A 20,303-nucleotide genomic window follows, 5' to 3' on the forward strand; every position below is an offset into this window, starting at 1 on the left:
TCGTCAGTCTTCCAAGGTTGTAACGGTCGGGGCCTGATGCTTCGTGTAGTTAGGGGAGCAAGTGAGTCTAATGTGGATGAAAGTGAACTGTTGTAGACAGCAGTGGCCAGGGCAGGACAGGGGAGAGATTCTGTCAGAGTTGGTCAGTTGCAGAGTGGAAAGGAGCAGGGTTCAAGTAGTGAAGGTTTCTGTGGGTAATTATTTGCTGCTTTTGAGGGATAGGTGTTTCAAGATGAGGACACTGTGAAGGTGATGAGATTGTGATCAGAGAGAGGAAAGGGGGTGTTTGTGAGGTTGCAGGGAGTGCAAAGATGAGAGAAAACAAGGTCTAATGTATTCCCATCAGAGTGAGTGGAGGACTGTATACATTGTGCTAATGCAAAAGATGAGGTTGAGTTGAAGAGTTGGGATGTAGCCGGGTTGTTGACATTAATAGGGATGTTAAAATCTCAGAGAATGATAGTGGGTAGTTCAGAGGAAAGAAAGTAGGGTAGCCAGGAAGAAAAATCATCAAGAAAGTGAGACACCGGTCCAGGAGGCTGATAGATCACTGCAATCCTCAGAGAAATGGGAGAAAACAGCCGGGTGCAGTGAGTCTCGAAAGAAGAGAAGGATAGAGACTGAAGGATAGTGAGGACTTCAAAGGTGGTCAGTGGGGATAGGAGCAAACTAACGCCACCTCTTTTCTGATCACTGGGTCTGGGTGAGTGGGTCCAGAGAAGGTCTCCATAGGAAAGTGCTGCAGGAGAAGCAAAATCTGCTGCTTGAAGCCAGATTTCTGTAAATGCTAGTAAGTTAAGGGAGTGGGAGACAAAAAGGTCATGGACAGAGGTGAGCTTATTACAGACAGAGCGGGCATTCCAGAGCGCACATGAAAAAGGGGAGTGTGGTTTTTGGGAGCATGGGGACTGATGTTAGATTGAGGGGATTGCGGCTATTCCTGGGAGAGAAGATGCCTGGTGTGGGGGTGAAATACTGGAGGACCAGGGTTTGGGGAGATATCCCCAGAGGTTAGGAGAAGGGTGAGGAAAGTAACATGGGAGCGGGATGTACACGAGCACACATGCATTCCAGTCCTGGTGTTTGGGTGTGGCAGAACCGTTCCGTCTAGGCTTCCTTGTACGGCGCAGTGCGTCTCAGCCAATGGTCCCCTTTTCCAGCAAGGCTTCCAATGCTCTGCCAAGGCAGGTATTGGAGCTCAAAGGCAATCCTTCCCCAAACCATGAGTCGGAACTTCGTGTAGGGTGAAAATGAATGACTCTTTATTAAACACAGCTCAGTATATACAACTTCATCCCCACCCCCACCAGACAGCCTGGCACTGGGTTTTCCCCACCCACAACAAAACCCTACAACCAACAATACAGTATGAACTCTATTAGAAGTGAGACTACAAGTTCAAATTACCCTAAACAAACAGTGTAGAATGTCTGTGAAACATATACAGCTTTACAAAGGGGGGAAAACTGGAACAGAAAGGGCAAAATGTTATCACAAAGGGACAGTTCATCACAAGGCTCCCCCCGTTGTGTAACACCCACCAGACCTGGCGAGACCTTCAAATGGGTCCGCTTAGGGCTGGTCTGTTCTGGGGATCACTTCTCCAACTCGGCTTGCAGGGACAACCCATTCACATTGGCGTTTTGCTTCCCTGGTCGGTACTGGATTGTAAAGTTGGAGGGCCAAGCTCCACCGCAGAAAACGACCATTGGGACAATTGGAGACCTGGTTTAGCCATACCAGGGGGTTGTGATCGGTGAATACGGTGAAGTAGCACCCGTACAGGTAGGGCTGCAATTTCTTGAGGGTCCATACCAAGGCAAGACACTCTTTCTCCACAGCAGCGTTGGCCACCTCCTGGGGTAACCACTTTCTACTTAGGTAGACCACTGGATGGTCGTTCCTGTCGTCCCTGATTTGGCTCAGAACAGCGACCAATCCAAAGGTGGAGGCATCTGTGAACACAAAACCGTTTAGAAGGATCAGGAGCAGCCAAAACAGGAGCATGGATCAGATCATGTTTGAGCTTTTGGAAAGCTGTTTCACACTGGGGACCACACAACCTGTCGGGGCAGATCTGTTAGGGGTTTAGCAATGGTGCTGTAGTTGGGGAGGAATTTACGGTAGTACCCTGCAGTGCCTAGGAAGGCAAGGACCTGGGTCTTGGTTTGGGGAGTGGGCCAATTTGCTACCGCTGCCACTTGTGCCAGTCGTTGCTTCACACATCCTACCCGATGTCCTAGATATTGGACCTCGGACACCCCAACATGGCATTTGTCTGGTCGGATGGTCAGCCCTGTTTGCCCAATGCGATTAAGCGCTTCCTGGAGGTAATCCTCCCAACTATCAGTGTAGATAGCTATATTGTCTAGATAAGCTGCTGGATGGATTGCAGGACTTCTCCTGCACCTATCTGCCATTCTCTGAAAGGTAGCCGGGGCATTCTTCATCCCAAACGGCATGACCCTGGACTGGTACAAGCCAAAGGGGGTGATGAATGCCGACTGGTACTGCGTCCGAACCAGCGGAATCTGCCAGTACCCCTTGCAGAGATCAATAGTGGTAAGAAAATTATCTCTGGCCATCCGGTCCAGCAGCTCGTCTATCCGGGGCATGGAGTATGCATCGGTCACGGTCCGGTCATTGAGCCTGCGGTAGTCCACACAAAACCGGTTCCGTCCTTCTTGGGTACCAGGACTACTGGGGAGGCCCAGGGACTGTCCGAGGGTTCTATCACACCTAAATCTAACATTTCCTTAATCTCTCTTCTCATCCCTTCTCTGATGGACTCGGGCATTTGGTAGGCCCCCTGCATGTCTACCTGGTGGGCAGTTGTGGTGGTGTAACCGGGCAGAGATGAGAACAGCCCTCGGTGCTCTTGGAACAGTTGGCGTGCCTGTTCCTGGGCCTTGGGAGGCAGCCGTGTGCTGATATCTACATCCGCTACACTCAGCTGGGACTGTCCGTTCCCCCGGCAGAAGAAGCGTCATCGGTAGCCGGAACGCAAATAGCAGCTATACTCTCCTCCTGTCGTTTGATGAACGGTTTCAGCATATTCACATGGAAGGTTTTCCCGGATCCTTCCATTCGAACAGCGAGCTACAATGTACCTGGTATCACAGAGTTGCTCCACCACTTGGTACGGGCCCTGTCAGGCAGCCTGTAATTTGTCATGCCTGACTGGTTTCAAGGCCAACACTTTCTGTCCTAAGTGAAACGTTCGGTCTCGGGCAGACCAGTCATACCACCATTTCTGTCGGCTCTGGGCGGCCTCAAGGTTGACTCGTACTAGGGTCATCAACCGTTGTAGCCTCTCCCTGAGCTCCAGCGCATAGGCCACCACCGAGGTCCTCTCCTCGGCTACTGCTCCCTCCCAGTATTCGCGTAGGAGATGCAGGGGTCCCCAAATCCTTCGGCCGTACATCAGTTCGAAGGGAGAGAGCCCAGTGGACTCCTGCAGTACCTCTCGGTAGGTGAACAGGAGGTGGGGGAGATGCTGCTCCCAGTCCTTATGGGACATGGTGAACGGTCAGAGGAGCTGTTTCAGCGTACCGTTAAACCGTTCGCAGAGCCCATTGGTCTGGGGTGGTAGGGAGAGCTGTACAGCGGTCTGATACCACACAACTTCCAAAGTTGTTGGGTAAGCTCGGCTTGGTCGGTCAGGATCTCCCGAGGAAATCTTACCCGAGTAAAGATCTGCAGCAGGGCTTGAGCAACTGTTTCTGCCTGCACATATCTCAGCGCTATGGCCTTTGGGTACCGGGTGGTGTAGTCCACAATGGTGAAGATATAATTCTTGCCTGTGGGACTATGCCATTTCAGGGGCCCCACTAGGTCCACGGTGATATGACTGAAAGGTTCCCCGACTATGGGTAGGGGCCTCAGAGTGGCCCTGGGCCTGTCTCTCTGCTTCCCTACCTTCTGGCAGACCTCACAAGACCAACAGTAGTCCCGAACGTCCCCCAATACTCCTGGCCAGAAGAAACTCTGGGTTAGGCGATGCAGGATCCGTCGCTTGCCCAAATGCCCACCAAGGGGAATATCATGCGCAATCTGGAGAAGGTCACGCTGATACTTCCTCGGTACTTGGTATTTGGGCAGCGCCCACCCCTGCTCCTCCGTGGACCCTGTACAACTTGCCCTGGTCCCACTCATACCTCACATCTCCCAATCCCCCAGGATCACTTCCAGCCCTCCGTCTATAGTGGTCTAAGGTTCGGTCACTAGCTGTTTCTTTAGCGAAATCAGCGGGGGAATACCAGGTCAGGGCAGGGACAAGCTTAGCAGGGGGTGGGTACTCGACTCTTACCAGAACCTCGACAGGTGGAGCTGCAGCATGCTCTCTAGCTTGGTGGCGAGTGGTGACTGGATGAGTTTCAGCAGGGGTCTCAGTGCCAAAAGTGGAGACCAGGACTCCCAGATCATTTCCAAGGAGAACCTCAGCTGGCAATTTCTGCATTACTCCAATTTCAACGTCCCTGGCCCCAGCCCCCCAATCCAAATGAAACCTTGCGGTAGGAATCCGGTAGACATGGCCTCCCGCTACCCGTACGGCCACAGACCGCCCAGTCTGGTACCATTTGGGGTTGGACTAGGGTGAGTGTGGTCCCAGTGTCCCGTAATCCTTGGGCCCAATGACCGTTAACATGGACAACCTGTTGGTGATGTTGGCGATTGTTTGGGGTGGCAGCCTGGAGAGGGTTAGCCTCGTGAAAGACCCCGATGTCTTCATCCTCAGTGGTAAAATTCCTTCATGAAGAGGCGGTGTCACTCAGGTGGTCCTATAGGGAGTGGTAGGTCGGTTGGAATTGCCCCGAGGGGGTTGGCTGCTCTGGGGCCTTGGTGGATTCTGGGGGCAATGAATGCGGATGTGCGCTGTTTGGTTGCAGCCATAACAGTGTGGGCCAGACCGCTTTGGGTCAGAAGCTGTGGGTGGTCTGAGGCATTCTCGGGTGACCGGAGTGGGCACCACTGGTTGTGGACAAGGTGCAGGGGGAATGGCAGGCTTGGTTAGCCTCCTGTTGTCCAGGTACTCATCTGCCCAGCGACTAGTGTCGGCTAAGGTTAGGGGGTGTTTGTCCCAGACCCAATGTCTAACATCCCCTGGAAGTCCATTGTAAAACTGCTCCAGTAACAGCAGTTGCAACAGTTCCTCTAGCTTGGTGATCTGGCACCCTCGGACCCAGCTGCGTGCAGCGTGTTGTAATTGATATCCCCATTCAGTGAAGGTGTCCTGGGGTTTCTTTTTGAGTGCCGAAACTCTAAGCGGTACGCCTCTGCGGTGAGAGCGTAGCGGGCCAGCAAGTGTTCCTTAACATAATCATAATCCAAACAGTAGCTGTCGGGTACAGTCCTGAATGCGTCTGCAGCCCGACCGGTTAGTTTGCTGCTCAAAATAGGGACCCAGTCTTGGGCTGCCACACCATGAATGGTGCACAACCGTTCAAAGTCCTGAAGGAAGCTGTCAATGTCCCCATCCTCCTCCGAGAAAGTTTTAAAAGCAGCGTAGGGAATTTTCTTTGGTCTGGTTGCAGTTTGGAGAAGGCGGGAGGTAATCCCCTCCCAAACCAAGCCCTCGGTTGATGACCGGGAGTGACAAAGCCGCAGTTGGGTGGCATCGTCCAGGGCCTTGGAAATCTGTTCAGAGGTGGGAGCGCTGCCAAACGCCACTCCACCTCTTGTCGTAAATCCGAATGGTATAGGGGTCTCCATACGGTGCTAAGTGGGCCTGGCGTTTCAGGGCCGATGAGCTGCTCTGTTCCTCCAACTCCCCCTGTGAAGCAGAGTTCACTTCTGGCGGAGCAGTGTTTGCTTTCAGTGTAGCGCAGTGTGCATCAGGTGAAGTGGAATGCAAATCCGCTTGGTCCAGGGCCCTAATCTCGTCCAACAGTTCCTTCCTGGTCTTGGAGCCAGCGATACCTCCCCAAGCGACAAGCAGGCTTTGGAGGGTTGGCTTCCGGAGGTCCCGTATATCCATCTGGCTGAGCAGGGACGTCTCCATGAAAAGAATGGGGTCCCAGTTGTTGGTTTGGACTTTCTCGCAATGAGGAAAGATCCCACCGCTGCCAACCAATTGTGGCGTAACCGTTCCCCCTGGGCTTCCTCGTGCGGAGCAGTGCTTCTCAGCCAATGGTCCCCTTTTCCAGCAAGGCTTCCAGTGCTCTGCCAAGGCAGGTATTAGAGCTCAAAGGCAATCCTTCCCCAAACCAGGAGTCTGAACTTTGTGTAGGGTGAAAATGAATGACTTTATTAAACACAGCTCAGTATATACAACTTCATCCCCACCCCCACCAGACAGCCTGGCTCCGGGTTTTCCCCACCCACAACAAAACCCTACACCCAACAATACAGTATGAACTGTACTAGAAGTGAAAGACTACAAGTTCAAATTACCCTAAACAAACAGTGTAGAATGTCTGTGAAACATATACAGCTTTACAAAGGGGGGAAAACTGGAACAGAAAGGGCAAAATGTTATCACAAAGGGACGGTTCATCACATTGGGTCAGCAGGAGAGTGAAGTATCAGCAGGTGATGAGGGCAGTAGTAGGGAGATGGTAGCAGTGAGGGTGAGATGTACAAGTTTTGGGGTGGAGCAGAAGGGTAAAGAAGTGAGATTTTGGGAAAGCAGGAAAGTAATATGAAAAGGAGGAGTAGAGGGGACATATTAAAAGGTACACTGAGTGGGACTCAGACTTGTAAGAGATGTTTCCCAGGGTGTTTGCTTGAAGTCTGTCCAACATGCAGTAGAGTTTCTTGTATCTTCCTGCTGCTTGAGTTATTCTGCTTTAAACTGCTGTGTTCAACTGCTCCTTAGCACTCTATCACAAACAGCACTTATGCAGAAACAGCACCCCATCTGTGACTATATGCCCCGATTTGTGATCACCCCCCATGAGCTGATCTAAATTTATAGGGAGATGGTCAAATGAGCACTCTTCTCCACCCCAGTTAGGAACTGATCACATGAATAGGGGGGATGTTTCTCACAGACCAGACACAGGCCACAGTCAAAAAGAGTGCAACAGGAGGTGAGAACTAATCAACATAGACCAAAAAAAAAATATATATACTATTTGCTCTGAAATCAACAGGAGTCTATGCGTTGTAGTTTAGAGTGGAGTGGAAAAGCATTTACCCAGAAATAGCAGGAGTCTATGCGTTGTTGTAATTTAGAGTGGAAACTTAGGTGCTCCATAAGACTTCACTATTTCCTTTTTGTGGCCCTTATAAAGCTCTAAATTATGCCAACAGCACATTTGGAATGAGGGGGAAATCTAAGCGAGACATTGGTATAATTCAATTTAAAGGGCAATTAAATCTGCTGCAGGTTCCTGAAGCTCTTGCTACAAAAAACAAGTAGAACATGCATGGTCTATTGTGGCACCCTTGACCTTGTGGGCCTTTCTCTTTGGTATGTGCACAGCATATCTGCCACTGGACAGCCACAGAGAGGTAACTACTGTGTATGCATGCATGTATGCATTGTCCCAGCCCCCCATGAGAGACGGTTTTTGTCCTTTAGTGCCCAATCCTCCTGTAGGTTGCAGTATAACCAAAGAGCATAAGCTGGTCTTTAATATTAGCACTTACTAGACAACTGTCTTTAAAAAAATTTGTATGTAACAGCAATTCTGCATGTTGTCCACCAAGCCTTGGATTTCACTGCATCTGGACCTCAGTGGACTGGGTGTTGCAGGGCTAGGCTGGAAGTGACATCTGGGCACAGGGTTCCAATTAAACTGGAGTTCCAGTCATTTTTTTTGTGTTTAACCACTTGCCCTCCAGAGGATTTACCCCCCCCCCCCCTGACATGCCATTTTTTGTGACACGGTGCTGCATTACTTTAAGAGACAATTGCGCGGTCATGGAGTGTCAAATTTTTCCCCACAGATAGAGCTTTCTTTCAGTGGTATTTGATCACCTGTGTGTGCTTTTTTTATTTTTTGGGGGGTTTTTTGCACTATAAACAAAACAAAATACCAACAATTTTGAAAACATATTTGACTTTTTTTATTTAAAAAAAAAAAAAAAAAAACTTAAAAGAATTAAAATAAATCAAATTTCTTCATAATTAATTTCATTCATTTATAAATTTGCAAAATAAATAAATAAATAAATCCCCTTAAGTGTATATTAACCACTTGCCTACCGGGCACTTATACCCACTTCCTGCCCAGGCCAATCTTCAGCTTTCAGCGCTGTTGCACTTTGACAATTGCACGGTCATGCAACATTGTACCCATAAAAAAATTTTATCTTTTTTTTTTTTTCTCACAAATTTGAGCTTTGTTTTGGTGCTATTTACTCATCATTGGGTGTTTATTTTTTGTGCTATAAACAAAAAAAAGCAAAACATTTGAGAAAAGTTTCTTTTTTCTATTATAACATTTTGCAAATTTGTGCAGCTGGGCCATCCTGTAGCAGTACTGCTGTAGAGCGGAGGGCAAGTGGTTAAAAGTCAGCAGCTACAAAAACTGCAGCTGCTGACTTGTAATAAACAAACACACACTCGCCTGTCCCAGGGTCCAGCAATGTGCTCACCTGCGCCGTCCCTTTTCTCCCTGTTCTGGCATCTCAACTGTGGGCACCAGGCTGTGACAGCTTGTGGCTTCACAGTTGGGTGCCCACTGCGCGTCCTGATTGGTCCGGCAGTCTTCTGGGACCTGTGAAGCATCTGACAGGTACCCACTCCCATTTCCACTGCAATCGACCAGGCAGTCTGAAGCAGAAGTTGTCCTACCTAGTTGAGTGCATCCAAAACTGCCCTCTCCACACTGCTGTCCAAAGGTGTCTCTGTTCCTGATCCAGAATGAATAAAGGGGAAAGCCTAAAAAGAAAATGGATGCAGCCATCATTTTTAAAGTGATACTAAAGACTTGTTTAAAAAAAAAAAAAGTCACTTGCATCCCCTGTGCAGTAGTTTAGCACAGAGCAGCCCAGATCCTCTTTTTGTGTCCCCCCCGACACTCCTGTCCCCTCCCTCCTGTTGGGTGCCCCCATAGCAAGCCTCAGCCAATCAGGAGTGAGTCCCCAGAGAACTGAGGCTCTTGTGGACTTCACTGGATCGGGATGGGGCTCGGGTAAATGTTTGTGGGTGCTGCTACACACTGAAGATTTTGTTTTACATTCATGCACACAATGCATGAAGGTAATAAAAAAACGAGCCTTCAGAACCGCTTTGCGGACTGGTAAGCTGCAATATATTTAAATTGGTTTTGGGGTTTATTACTGCTTTCAGTTGGCTGTAGAGTGAAGTCCAGGGCTGTTGGCATTGTCTCTATGCTTGCTGTCAATAGGCTGGTCAGCCTCAGCACAATTGGTTTAGTGTTGGAAGGGCTTAACACTGGGAGACAGAGTGGTGATGGCCATTTGGTTGAAGTGTTTAGCTCCATGCTTTTACTGCTTCTCCTTGCAAGAGCCGCATGAAACTTCAATCTGTTCATGCTGCCCATCTACAGTGACTGGTCACCTCTGATCATCTGACCTTCACCTGCTACGGCTGTCAGTTTTTTGAGTACTCAAGGCCTTGCATCCTACTCTTGAGCCTATGTCCATTGCTTTTTTTAATCTGTAGCTGCAACTTGTCTGATTGTAGACATGGTTTAGGACATTCCCCCTGTGCAGAGTGGCTGCAGCTCATTGTCCACCTTAGAATGAGTGTTGTAGAGCACCTGCTAATATCTGGAGTCATCCTGCCACTGCTTCTTAAATCTCTTGCCTGTTGGGAGTCCTTTGAAGTTTTTACCATGGTTGTGCAAGGCTTTATGTAAAGAACCCTTTTTTGGGGGGATAATGGTGGTATTGAGGTCCTTGTTAAAGGTAGTTTCTGCCTCCCACCTCACCATGGCATTCTTTTTTTTTTTTTTTCTCTTTCCTCTTTTATTTATCTCCCCCGCCCCCCCCCCCCCCCCCTGCCACCCGCCGTCTTCTGTTCCCACATTCTCTACTAGGTAAATGTTTCTGCCTCTGATGCTAGTTTTTGGTGTAAGGTCTTTCGGGCAGCTCTTTGAGCTGCTAGCAGTTCCTTTTTACATTGGGCCTGTTAGCAGTTGTGGTGTTCACTCCCATTTAAGAATAGCTCTCTTCTCAAACAAAGAAAATTGGGTTGTTCTTGAGTGCAGGTGGCAGTATTATTATTATTATTATACAGTATTTATAAAGCGCCAATGGTTCGCTCAGCGCTGTACATTACAAAGGGGGACAGAACACGTGACAGAACAATACCAATACAATGCAAAACATGAGGGGATTGAGGGCCCTGCTCTTTCAAAAATCTAGTATAACATGAGTTCTGTCTCTCTTGATTCCAAGAAAAATTTTCTGGTGCATGCAAAAATCCACTTTTTTCAAGAGACAGTCCCCTACGAATGTGTGCCAGGTGGTTATAATCTACATGCTCCTATTCAGGAAATAGTTTGGAAAAGACTTGGTAAACCAAACCTCTTCTTCAGAACAGAATAAAAGATATAACGGGACTACTGAGCTACCGAGTTTAAATTCCTCAGAAGCTACACTGATCCTTCAGGGTTTTTTTTTTCCCCTTGACAAAAGTCAGTTACACTTTAAGAACTCCTCTGTAGATGGTGGCTGTCACTTCTTCATTTCAATAATTTTTTTATTGAAAGTTAAGTGTATGTTCAGTTTAACACATCGCCTTTACAATTGTCATTACAATATAGAAAAATAAACTGCTATTGAAGTTATCTGCTTCATTGAGGATTTATTTACAGCTTCATATCATAATCACTCAGTTTATCCTAACCGTTGGAGTCAGTAGACTAAAAGTGTCATTGTAACTCAGATTCTCAGAGCCACTGTAGTCAGTGTGCCTGGATGTGCAAAAAGGTGCCAGCGAAGGAGGAAGCAGAAGAGGACGAGGTCAGGGTGGAGGAGCCCGCCCGCTCTTTTGCCGCCGGAGATCCTGGGGGAGAAGGGAGACAGGCAGCCGTCCTGGAGTGATGCTGACACCATCTGGAGGAGCCGTTGCTGGACAGGTAAGTGCTTGGAGGACTGGTGCTTCCCCACTCCTGTCTCACTGTCAATCCGATACACTGCCCCCCACCTGTTCCACTTCCCCCCTCCTGTCCCCCACATTGTCTCACTACCCCCCATCTGTCCCCACTGCCCCCCACCTGTCCCTCTGCGCTCCTCCTGTCCAGCTGCCCCTCACCTGTCCCTCTGCACTCCTCCTGTCCAGCTGCCCCGATCCTGTCCCATGCCCACTGTCCCACTGCCCCTCACCTATCCCTCTGTGCTCCTCCTGTCCCTCTGTGCTCCTTCACCTGTCCCACTGCTCTCCTCCTGTCCCACTGCCCCTCACCTGTCCCACTGTGCTACTCCTGTCCCACTGCGCTCCTCCTCCTGTCCCACTGCTCCTCACCTGTCCCACTGCCCGGATCCTGTCCCATGCCCCCCCGTCACGCTGCCCCCCATCTGTCCCTCTACGCTCCTCCGGTCCCACTGCCCCTCACCTGTCCTCTGTGCTCCTCCTGTCCCACTGCCCCTCATCTGTCCCTCTGTGCTCCTCCTGTCCCATTGCCCCTCACCTGTCCCTCTGTGCTCCTCCTGTCCCTTTGCGCTCCTCCTGTCCCACTGCCTCGATGCTGTCCCTTTGTGCTCCTCCTGTTCCACTGCCCCGATCCTGTTCCATCATGCCCCCTGTCATGCTGCCCCCCACCTGTCCCTCTGCGCTCCTCCTGTCCCACTGCCCCTCACCTATCCTTCTGCACTTCTCCTGTCCCAATGCGCTTTTCCTGTCCCGCTGCCCCGATAATGTCCCATGCCCCCCTGTCACGCTGCCCCGTACCTGTCCCTCTGCGCTCGTCCTGTCCCACTGACCCTCACCTGTTCCTTTGCACTCCTCCTGTCCCACTGCCCCGATCCTGTCCCTTTGCGCTCCTCCTGTCCCATGCCCCCTGTCACTCTGCCCCCCACCTTTCCCTCTGCTCTCCTCATGTCCCACTGCCCCTCACCTTTCCTTCTGCGCTTCTCCTGTGCCAGCAAAGGAGGAAGCAGAAGAGGACGAGGTCAGGGTGGAGGAACCCGCCCGCTCTTTTGCCGCCGGAGATCTTGGGGGAGAAGGGACACAGGCAGCCATCCTGGAGTGATGCTGACACCATCTGGAATAACCGCTGCTGGACAGGTAAGTGCTTGGAGGACTGGTGCTTTCCCACTCCTGTCTCACTGTTCCCCGATACACTGCCCCCCACCTGTTCCACTTCCCCCGTCCTGTCCCCCACATTGTCTCACTACCCCCCATCTGTCCCCACTGCCCCTCACTTATCCTTCTGTGCTCCTTCACCTGTCCCACTGCCCCTCACCTATCCCACTGTGCTACTCCTGTCCCACTGCGCTCCTCCTGTCCTACTGCGCTCCTCCTGTCCCACTGCCTTCACCTGTCCCACTGCCCCTCACCTGTCCCGCTGCCCGGATCCTGTCCCATGCCCCCCGTCACGCTGCCCCCATCTGTCCCTCTATGCTCCTCCTGCCCCACTGCCCCTATCCTGTCCCTTTGTGCTCCTCCTGTCCCAATGCCCCGATCCTGTTCCATCATGCCCCCTGTCATGCTGCCCCCCACCTGTCCCTCTGTGCTCCTCCTGTCCCACTGCCCCTCACCTATCCTTCTGCACTTCTCCTGTCCCACTGCGCTTTTCCTGTCCCACAGCCCCGATCCTGTCCCATGAACCCTGTCACGCTGCCCCGTACCTGTCCCTCTGCACTCCTCCTGTCCCATTGCCCTTCACCTGTCCCTTTGCGCTCCTCCTGTCCTGCTGCCCGATCCTGTCCCATGCCCCCTTTTACTCTGCCCCCACCTTTCCCTCTGCACTCCTCATGTCCCACTGCCCCTCATCTATCCTTCTGCGCTTCTCCTGTGCCAGCGAAGGAGGAAGCAGAAGAGGACGAGGTCAGGGTGGAGGAACCCGCCCGCTCTTTTGCCGCCAGAGATCCTGGGGGAGAAGGGACACAGGCAGCCGTCCTGGAGTGATGCTGACACAATCTGGAGGAACCCCTGCTGGACAGGTAAGTGCTTGGAGGACTGGTGCTTCCCCACTCCTGTCTCACTGTCCCCAATACACTGCCCCCCACCTGTTCCACTTCCCCCCTCCTGTCCCCCACATTGTCTCACTACCCCCCATCTGTCCCCACTGCCCCCTACCTGTCCCTCTGCGCTCCTCCTGTCCAGCTGCCCCTCACCTGTCCCTCTGCACTCCTCCTGTCCAGCTGCCCCAATCCTGTCCCATGCCCCCTGTCACGCTGCCCCCCATCTATCCTTCTGCGCTCCTCCTGTCCCACTGCGCTCCTTCTGTACCACTGCCCCTCATCTGTCCCACTGCACTCCTCCTGTACAGCTGCCCCGATCCTGTCCCATGCCTCCTGTCCCACTGCCCCCCACCTGTCCTTCTGCGCTCCTCCTGTCCCGCTGTGCTCCTTCACCTGTCCCACTGCACTCCCCCTGTCCAACTGCCCCTCACCTATCCTTCTGCGCTCCTCCTGTCCCTCTGTGCTCCTTCTCCTTTCTCACTGCCCCTCACCTGTCCCACTGCACTCCTCCTGTCCAGCTGCCCCGATCCTGTCCCTCTGCACTCCTCCTGTCCAGCTGCCCTGATCCTTTCCCATGCCCCCTGTCACGCTGCCCCCCCACCTATCCTTCTGCGCTCCTCCTGTCCCTCTGCGCTCCTCCTGTCCCACTGTGCTCCTCCTGTCCCACTGCCCCTCACCTGTCCCACTGCGCTACTCCTGTTCCACATTGTCCCACTACCCCCATCTGTCCCCACTGCTCCCCAACTGTCCTTCTGCACTCCTCCTGTCCAGCTGCCCCTCACCTGTCCCACTGCCCCTCACCTGTACCACTGCGTTTCTCCTGTCCCGCTGCCCCGATCCTGTCCCATGCCCCCCATCATGCTGCCCCTCATCTGTCCCTCTATGCTCCTCCTGTCCCACTGCCCCTCACCTATCCCTCTGTGCTCCTTCTGTCCCACTGCCCCTCACCTGTCCCCTTGCACTCCTCCTGTCCCACTGCCCCTCACCAGTCCCTCTGCACTCCTCCTGTCCCACTGACCCTCACCTGTCCCTTTGCACTCCTCCTGTCCGCTGCCCCGATATACCAATGATGGGACACTATTCCTCCAACTGACACCAAAGACGGGGCACTTTTCCTCCCACTGAAACCAATGATGGGGCACTATTCCTCCCACTGACACCTATGATGGGGCACTATTCCTCCCACTGACACCAATGATGGAGCACTATTCCTCCCACTGATACCATTCATGGGGCACTATTCCTCCCACTGACACCAATGATGGGGCACTAATACTCCCACTGACACCAATGATGGGACACTATTCCTCCCACTGACACCAATGATGGGACACTATTCCTCCCACTGACACCAATGATGGGACACTATTCCTCCCACTGACACCAATGATGGGACACTATTCCTCCCACTGACACCAATGATGGGGCACTATTCCTCCCACTGAAACCAATGATGGGGCACTATTCCCCCCCCCCGACACCAATGATGTGGCACTTCCTCCCAATGACACTATAGATGGGGAACTTCCTCCCACTGATACCAACGATGGGGCTCTGTTACTCCCCCTGACACCAATGATGGGGCACGATTCTTCCCACTGACACTAATGATGGAGTACTATTCCTCCCACTGACACTAATGATGGAGTACTATTCCTCCCACTGACACCAATGATGGGGCACTAATCCTCCCACTGACACCAATGATGGGACACTATTCCTCCCACTGACACCAATGATGGGACACTATTCCTCCCACTGACACCAATGATGGGACACTATTTCTTCCACTGACACCAATGATGGGACACTATTCCTCCCACTGACACCAATGATGGGGCTCTGTTACTCCCCCTGACACCAATGCTGGGGCACGATTCTTCCCACTGACACTAATGATGGAGTACTATTCCTCCCACTGACACCAATGATGGGGCACTATTCCTCCCACTGATACCAATGATGGGGCACTATTCCTCCCACTGATACCAATGAAGGGGCACTATTCCTCCCACTGACACCAATGATGGGGCACTATTCCTCCCACTGATACCAATGATGGGGTACTATTCCTCCCACTGACACAAATGATGGGACACTATTCCTCCCACTGATACCAAAGATGGGGCACTATTCCCCCCCCCCGACACCAATGATGTGGCACTTCCTCCCACTGACACTATAGATGGGGAACTTCCTCCCACTGATACCAACGATGGGACTCTGTTACTCCCCCTGACACCAATGATGGGGCACGATTCTTCCCACTGACACTAATGATGGAGTACTATTCCTCCCACTGACACCAATGATGGGGCACTATTCCTCCCACTGACACCAATGATGGGGCACTATTCCTCCCACTGATACCAATGATGGGGCACTATTCCTCCCACTGACACCAATGATGGGGCACTATTCCTCCCACTGATACCAATGATGGGCACTATTCCTCCCACTGACACCAATGATGGAGCACTATTCCTCCCACTGATACCATTGATGGGGCACTATTCCTCCCACTGACACCAATGATGGGGCACTAATCATCCCACTGACACCAATGATGGGATACTATTCCTCCCACTAACACCAATGATGGGACACTATTCCTCCCACTGACACCAACGATGGGACACTATTTCTTCCACTGACACCAATGATGGGACACTATTCCTCCCACTGACACCAATGATGGGGCACTATTCCTCCCACTGATAACAATGATGGGGTACTATTCCTCCCACTGACACAAATGATGGGACACTATTCCTCCCACTGACACAAATGATGGGACACTATTCCTCCCACTGATACCAAGGATGGAGCCCTATTCCTCCCAATGAACCAAGGATGGAGCACTATTCCTCCCACTGACACTAATGATGGGGCACTATTCCTCCCACTGAAATCAATGATGGGGCACTATTCCTCCCACTGACACCAATGATGGCGCTCAAGTCCACCCACTGAAACCAATGATGGGACACGATTCCACCCACTGACACCAATGATGGGGCACGATTCTTCCCACTGACACTAATGATGGGGCACTATTCCTCCCACTCATACCAAGGATGGAGCCCTATTCCTCCCAATGACACCAAGGATGGAGCACTATTCCTCCCACTGACACTAATGATGGCGGCACTATTCCTCCCACTGAAACCAATGATGGGGCAGTATTCCTCCCACTGATACCAATGATGGGGCACAATTCCTCCAACTGACACCAATGATGGGGCACTATTCCTCCCACTGATACCAATGATGTGGCACTTCCTCCCACTGACACTATTGATGGGGAACTTCCTCCCACTGATACCAACAATGGAGCTCTGTTACTCCCACTGACACCAATGATGGGGCACAATTCTTCCCACTGACACTAATGATGGAGTACTATTCCTCCCACTGATACCAATGATGGGGCACTATTCCTCCCACTGACACCAATGATGGGGCACTATTCCTCCCACTGACACCAATGATGGGGCACTATTCCTCCCACTGACACTAATGATGGGGCACAATTCCATCCACTGACACTATTGATGGGGCACTATTCCTCCCACTGATACCAACGATGGGGCTCTATTTCTCCCACTGACACCAATGATGGGGCACGATTCCACCCACTGAAACCAATGATGGGGCACTAATCCTCCCACTGACACCAATGATGGGGCACTATTCCTCCCACTGACACTATTGATGGGGCACTTCCTCCCACTGATACCAACGATGGGGCTCTATTTCTCCCCCTGAAACCAATGATGGGGCACAATTCCACCCACTGATACCAATAATGGGGCACTATTCCTCCCACTGAAACCAATGATGGGGCACTATTCCTCCCACTGACACCAATGCTGGGGCACGATTCTTCCCACAGACACCAATGATGGGGCACGATTCTTCCCACTGACACTAATGATGGGGCACTATCCTCCCACTGATACCAATGATGGGGCACTATTCCTCCCACTGATACCAATGATGGGGCACTATTCCTCCCACTGATACCAATGATGGGGTACTATTCCTCCCACTGACACAAATGATGGGACACTATTCCTCCCACTGAAACCAATAATGGGGCACTATTCCCCCCGACACCAATGATGTGGCACTTCCTCCCACTGACACTATAGATGGGGAACTTCCTCCCACTGATACCAACGATGGGGCTCTGTTACTCCCCCTGATACCAATGATGGGGCACGATTCTTCCCACTGACACTAATGATGGAGTACTATTCCTCCCACTGACACCAATGATGGGGCACTATTCCTCCCACTGATACCAATGATGGGGCACTATTCCTCCCACTGATACCAATGATGGGGCACTATTCCTCCCACTGACATCAATGATGGGGCATTATTCCTCCCACTGATACCAATGATGGGGCACTATTCCTCCCACTGACACCAATGATGGGGCACTAATCCTCCCACTGACACCAATGATGGGACACTAATCCTCCCACTGACACCAATGATGGGACACTATTCCTCCCACTGACACCAATGATGGGACACTATTTCTTCCACTGACACCAATGATGGGACACTATTCCTCCCACTGACACCAATGATGGGGCACTATTCCTCCCACTGACACTAATGATGGAGTACTATTCCTCCCACTGACACCAATGATGGGGCACTATTCCTCCCACTGATACCAATGATGGGGCACTATTCCTCCCACTGATACCAATGATGGGGCACTATTCCTCCCACTGACATCAATGATGGGGCATTATTCCTCCCACTGACACCAATGATGGGGCACTAATCCTCCCACTGACACCAATGATGGGACACTAATCCTCCCACTGACACCAATGATGGGACACTATTCCTCCCACTGACACCAATGATGGGACACTATTTCTTCCACTGACACCAATGATGGGACACTATTCCTCCCACTGACACCAATGATGGGGCACTATTCCTCCCACTGATACCAAGGATGGAGCCCTATTCCTCCCAATGACACCAAGGATGGGGTACTATTTCTTCCACTGACACCAATGATGGGACACTAAATCCTCCCACTGACACCAATGATGGGGCACTATTCCTCCCACTGAAACCAATGATGGGGCACTATCCCCCCCCCCTGTCACCAATGATGTGGCACTTCCTCCCACTGACACTATTGATGGGGCACTTCCTCCCCCTGACACCAATGATGGGGCACGATTCCTCCCACTGACACCAATGATGGGGCACGATTCTTCCCAATGACACCAATGATGGGGTAAAATTCTTCCCACTGACACTAATGATGGGACACTATTCCTCCCACTGATACCAAGGATGGAGCCCTATTCATCCCAATGACACCAAGGATGGAACACTATTCCTCCCACTGACACTAATGATGGGTCACTATTCCTCCCACTGAAACCAATGATGGGGCACTATTCCTTCCACTGATACCAATGATGGGACACTATTCCTCCCACTGACACCAATGATGGAGCACTATTCCTCCCACTGATACCAATGATGGGGCACTATTCCTCCCACTGACACCAATGATGGGGCACTATTCCTCCCACTGACACTATTGATGGGGCACTTCCTCCCACTGATACAAACGATGGGGCTCTATTTCTCCCCCTGACACCAATGATGGCGCACGATTCCACCCACTGACACCAATGATGAGGCACTATTCCTCCCACTGACACCTATGATGGGGCACTATTCCTCCCACTGACACTAATGATGGGGCATTTCCTCCCACTGAAACCAATGATGGGGCACTATTCCTCCCACTGATACCGATGATGGGACACTATTCCTCCACACCGACACCGATGATGGGGCACGATTCCTTCCACTGATACCAATGATGGGGCACAATTGCTCCCACTGACACCAATGATGGGTCACTATTCCTCCCACTGACACTATTGATGGGGCACGATTCCTCGCACTGACACCAATGATGGGGCATGATTCTTCCCACTGACACTAATGATGGGGCACTATTCCTCTCACTGATACCAAAGATGGAGCCCTATTCCTCCCAATGACACCAAGGATGGAGCACTATTCCTCCCACTGACACCAATGATGGGGAACTATTCCTCCCACTGACACTATTGATGGGGCACTTCCTCCTACTGATACCAACGATGGGGCTCTATTTCTCCCCCTGACACCAATGATGGGGCACAATTCAACCCACTGATACCAATGATGGGGCACGATTCCTCCCACTGACACCAATGATGGGGCACTATTCCTCCCACTGACACTAATGATGTGGCACAATTCCTTCCACTGACACTATTGATGGGGCACTATTCCTCCCACTGATACCAACGATGGGGCTCTATTTCTCCCACTGACACCAACGATGGGGTACGATTCCACCCGCTGAAACCAATGATAGGGCACAATTCCTCCAACTGACACCAATGATGGGGCACTATTCCTCCCACTGACACTATTGATGGGGCACTTCCTCCCACTGATACCAATAATGGGGCACTACTCCTCCCACTGAAACAAATGATGGGGCACAATTCCTCCCACTGACACCAATGCTGGGGCACGATTCTTCCCACAGACACCAATGATGGGGCACGATTCTTCCCACTGACACTAATGATGGGGCACAATTCCTCCCACTGATACCAAGGATTGAGCCCTATTCCTCCCAATGACACCAAGGATGGAGCACTATTCCTCCCACTGACATTAATGATGGGGCACTATTCCTCCCACTGAAACCAATGATGGGGCACTATTCCTCCCACTGACACCAATGATGGGGCACTATTCCTCCCACTGAAACCAATGATGGGGCACTATCCCCCCCCCTGTCACCAATGATGTGGCACTTCCTCCCACTGACACTATTGATGGGGCACTTCCTCCCCTGACACCAATGATGGGGCACGATTCCTCCCTCTGACACCAATGATGGGGCACGATTCTTCCCAATGACACCAATGATGGGGTAAAATTCTTCCCACTGACACTAATGATGGGACACTATTCCTCCCACTGACACCAAGGATGGAGCACTATTCCTCCCACTGACACTAATGATGGGGCACTATTCCTCCCACTGAAACCAATGATGGGGCACTATTCCTTCCACTGATACCAATGATGGGGCACTATTCCTCCCACTGACACTATTGATGGGGCACTTCCTCCCACTGATACAAACGATGGGGCTCTATTTCTCCCCCTGACACCAATGATGGCGCACGATTCCACCC

The 20,303-nt window shown here is 51.4% G+C and overlaps 1 protein-coding gene across 1 annotated transcript in view; it reads left to right on the forward strand.

The window, feature by feature from the left end:
- Positions 1–10,980, forward strand: part of LOC149469915 (cyclin-dependent kinase 1-A-like) — a 47,611-nt gene extending 36,631 nt beyond the window's left edge. The window contains exon 5 of the transcript XR_016311464.1: positions 10,805–10,980. The gene's annotated coding sequence lies outside the window, so the exon portion shown is untranslated. The remainder of the gene's footprint in view (positions 1–10,804) is intronic.
- Positions 10,981–20,303: the final 9,323 nt, after the last annotated feature.

Source organism: Staurois parvus, unplaced genomic scaffold (genome assembly GCF_062004578.1).
Source record: "Staurois parvus isolate SC_StPar_1 unplaced genomic scaffold, SC_StPar_1.0 ptg000057l, whole genome shotgun sequence".
In the NCBI taxonomy this organism is placed as follows: Eukaryota; Metazoa; Chordata; class Amphibia; order Anura; family Ranidae; genus Staurois; species Staurois parvus.